This window comes from Melanotaenia boesemani, chromosome 18 (genome assembly GCF_017639745.1).
Source record: "Melanotaenia boesemani isolate fMelBoe1 chromosome 18, fMelBoe1.pri, whole genome shotgun sequence".
NCBI classification, from domain to species: Eukaryota; Metazoa; Chordata; class Actinopteri; order Atheriniformes; family Melanotaeniidae; genus Melanotaenia; species Melanotaenia boesemani.
In genome coordinates, this window is record NC_055699.1 from 14,122,690 (window position 1) to 14,127,654 (window position 4,965).

The following is a 4,965-nucleotide window of genomic DNA, read 5'->3' on the forward strand; positions in this document are numbered from 1 at the left end:
TATGTTCTTCACAGCTGGGGGGCAGCTTGTTTGAGTCTGTCCCAGGTGTCCTTGGGTGATCCTGGGTGAGCGAGATTGAGAAAGACCTTGTAATTGTGTTACACGAAGCCCTCAGTCACAAAGACCAAACCACAAATGACATTTTTGGAGAACAAATTACTACAATAAATTTTCCCTGGAAATCCCCTTGACCTCTTGCAGCTGGTACTTTGGTGTACTGCAACTGTTTCTCAGGTTAAAACAACAGCTGAATTTGCCCCCACTCATGAGGGTGAGTTATTTTGTGGACATGTTTTTTTGCTTCTGCTGCTTACCTGATTTGCTGTTCATTTCTTCACAGTCAGTGGCAGCTTCATGCAGGTATAGAAGCAGTCTTACATGGATGAAAGCCTCTGAACACTGGCTCTAATGAGGTTTTTCCACCACTAGCTCCATTAAGTCTCTTAGATTAAAGTTTGATCACTAAGTCCAGGTTCAGTGAATTGTGGTCACCAAAGTGATGAAATTATTTAAGTTCTTTTTGGATTTCTTTGTGTATTAGTAATGAATTGTTGTTGTTTTAATATCTATCTATCTATCTATCTATCTATCTATCTATCTATCTATCTATCTATCTATCTATCTATCTATCTATCTATCTATCTATCTATCTATCTATCTATCTATCTATCTATCTATCTATCTATCTATCTATCTATCTATCTGTGTTTACAGCTCAATAAACAGATTATAAAACAAAAGTATTTATATAAATACAGAATGTTATAATAGATTTTATTGATATATTCCATGTAAATGTAAAGTATTATCACATACCTCCATTAGGATCCATCAATAATTTAGTACTGTATAACTACTCTGTTGCGCTTAAGCTCAGACCACAGTACAAGACTACAGTAATTGATGACTCAAATTACTGTCTCTACTGAACCTTTCCTCATTTCACAAGCCCTTTCTCCCCAGACGGAACTTCATATTACAGAGCTACTCAGAAAACATAACTTGATTTTCCTGTAATATCATGAATTTGATAAATAACCTAGAGAATGTGATCACTCCCATCATTTCCGAGCAACTGCAGAAGATGTCACTGCTTTCTGTAATTGAGCCTGTCACTCGTTTGTTTGCAGAAGCCAAGTGTCCAGGAAATGCATTAATGGGCACTGCTTAACACAGCTCTCTGGCAACACAGGAACAAGTGGGCAATATTGCTGCTTTTTACATGCAAGGATTTCGCTTGTATAGTTATTATGTCTCTTTTTGTTTATATCAGATGGCAGCATTCCCCATTTATTATCACCCACATGGAAAATTTGTTTGCATTTGCAAATAATTCAGAGACTTACACTAACATAAATATGTTTAGAAATAGATTCATTCTTAATTAAAGATGGATTTTAGTAGCAAAAGAACTAAAGTAGCTACAGTAGCCTTTCAAGTATATTGGAAAATGAATAAATAAATAAATAAATAAAATGATAACTAAAAATGGTATCTAATAAATAAATAAATACTCGTCTGAGTCAGCATATTCAGTTGGATATAAAGTGACTCATAAATAGCAACGCTGCTAAGCAAACCATAAATCAAATACAGCTAATTCAGACAGGAAGGTACTTAAAAGAATATGTCAGCTAAAACTATTTTTCACTCTTAAAAGTATTTGACAACATCCAGAATATCTAATGAAATTGTTGTCATAGTTTAAGGAAATACAGCCGCAAAGCTCAAACATTAAAGACACCTTTGAAGAGAGCATGTACTTACTGTATATGTGTGATGCTGCTATTGAGCTGAGCAATCTGGATGTTGTCCTCACTGCCACAAAAGGGCTTTAAATAGTGTGGCGAACAAGCCATTTCCTTGTCTGTCGCCTACCGCATGCAAGATGCTGCCCCCTCTGACCAAATGACTCCCATGTTTTTATTATGGAGATGTAGACAAGCCCATTTTGTAATATGATAGGAAAGGTGAAAGGCGATAATACATTTATACTGTACATTAAACATGATAGTGTTGTCTTCTTCACAGTTAAATTGAATAAAAGTGTCTGTATAATTGTACAGATTTTTTTTATGTGTTTCTCTCTCCACATAAATTGGATGATAAGAAGTTTTCCAATTTTTCGTTCACATGTAGACTTTTAAAGTTTGCCGTTCTGCCATTGTTGTTTTTTTAAAAGCTTATGTGTGCTTTTGTTTTCAAAAACACAGAGTGTAACTCTACCAATGACATGCATTATACTGTCCCATTTATTTAACTAAAAGAAAAGAAAGTTGCTATAGTGCTCAGGCCTGTTCTGCTGTTTTTTTCTTCTAAAGCAAGTGAATCATGACACGACAGAATGAAGATGACCTCAAAGACCTCATTGTTGATGGTGAGGATTAAGGAATATTGCTCAGGGAATCTTTATCAGACAGGATTATCAGATAAGGTATATCATTAACTAAGGATTATACTAGCATTTCTACCAGCATTATCAAGGGAATAAGTCTCAGATTGTAGATTTGTTTGTGACCACACAGATTCTCAATTCTAGCTGCCACACTTTGAATTATATTAAAGTAGTACAAAAAAACCTGTAACATGAAAAAGATAACAGATATGAGTCAGTATGCCTGAAAAGCCCATAAAGTAAGTGAAAACATTTGAACGCTGTGTAAAATGTAAATTAAAACATTAGAACCAATATCTTATTCACAATAGAATATAGTAAATATAACCCTAGCTCTGCTAATTAAACTGATCAGGTTATGTTTACTGGTAACAGATTATGCTTAACCAAGGTAACAACCATAAGAACTTTAACCAAGGTTCCTATGTATACTTCTTTTGAAGTAAAATTTACTTTCCAGCCTTTAGTTTTTTTAAAGATTGCTGCTACAATCAAATTAATAATGAGCTAATATAACTTTTTCTGTAATTGACCAACATCTCACTGTCACTATTTTTATAAGCTTTGCAGATAAAACTAAAAGTAATTTGCATTTTACGCAGCAACCAAATTAAATTAGAATTCAGTTTTTTTTTTACAAGTATTAAATTCCAGTTTTCCTAAGTTTACTTTTGACTAGTATGCAGCAATACTGAAAGCAACTAGAGCTGGCAAATCAGAGTGAATTACCAAAGTGATATTACTCCCCACATATGTGGAGTAAAAGTATTTTTTGGTACACACTTTGACTGCAATGAAACTGAATTGTGGCTCAGATTTGCAGTACCTTTCTTCTGGTTTAATTAATGTTATCTTGGTTAACCTGTGGCATTTTTACAGCTTCCTTGTGTCCACTGATAGAGTAGCTTGACATAGTATGTGTGTTACTGAGTTTGGTGTGTTCCTAACTTTTCCTTGAATGCCACCTTGTGGCATTTTCTAGTGAAATGTATTCCCAGCACAGATGGATTACCTTGACATTTGGTCCAGTTATTTATGTACCCTTTAGAAAAACTGTGTAATCACTTTGTATCAAGCACAGTAAGATTGGAATTCAAAACTACTCAGTATTCTGCCTCATAATTAAGTGGAGAAAACTAAACTAAACTAAATCAAACCAATGACATTCCTCTTATCCAAGGATCTACCTTTTGTTTTTGCCGGTGTATGTACTGCAAAGTCAGGATACATAGCTACCACCACTTGCTGCTGCAGCTAAAGCTCCTGCAGCACAAAAAGTATTTATCCCAATCCAGTGTATGTCACCATCACAAGACAAAAACTGCTGACACAATACTGTTATCTTTTCTAATTATACTTGAAAACATTTAGCCATTCAGCTTCTTTTTAGCAGGTGTTTAAAGTCCATGTGTCTGTATAGATTTACAAATGTTATATAAAGATAAAATATTTCATGTAAATATTTATATCACAATTTTTGTGTACCCAACTCTGATTTCAAACACAAGAAATTAATTGGACTCTTATTTATAGCAGATTAAATGTAGATATTGATCCAATTAATAATAAGTAACCATATTTTTTTATATGTCATATGGCATATTCCACTGCCAAACAACAGTGGACAAACAAACATAATAAATGTCATCAGGAATATTTTATCTACATCCAGAGTCCAAATCCATCATCTTTATAAAACAGAACAAATATTTGCTCATTTATTGTCCATGCTGGTTATCCAGTAATTGTGAAAAAGCCACATGCGCAGCACATGCACAGCTAGCATGACACGGTATTTTAAGTATTACCTCTGCTGCTAGGCCGCATGAATTGCCAGAGTCAGGCTGCATTTGTTGAATAAACATTTGGCAAAGCAATAAGGTTGTGTTTGTGCTGGAAATTTGAACTGGGTTATAAATTAAGCCACAAAGGAGATTACGGTTAAATTGATGAAGACCAGATTACAATAAAGTCTGTATTTTGAGTTTATTTGCTTCAGGGACAGAGTTCACTATTGTTCCTGTTTGTGTAATGGCAATGCAATGATAATTCAATTGAAATATCATGTCAAACAGGAGGACGGAAAGTGTATTTAGCAGCATTGTGACACAGTGTGCGAACAATTCTACTCTCCATGAATCAACTCAGAAGCACCACAGATTATACTAGATAAAATGCACACTGAAACATTACCCAAAAAACCAATGTCTTGCATCTATCCCACATCCCCATCCACTCTCAGTGTTTTATGCAGCTAGCTATCGGTAATCCACATTTTATTTCCAATTCTAAACATTTGTCCTGATTTGCATGTTGTATATATTGTCAGTTGGCTGTCCTCAGGCAGGGTGGTTTTGGCACACGGACAGGAGTGTGTTGCTCGCAGAAGGCAAACCTCTTACTAGTTTGCAAAGAGTAAAAAGCACAAGATAAGGTGTTGCTGTCTGAAAGTAGCTGAGAACAGCGATGTGCAGAGTACATTAACGAAAAGCTGTGAGTCAGAAGTTCACAACAGAATGTGTTATTACTGTGTGAAGGGCCTGAGTAACATGAGCACTGGTGTTCCATCA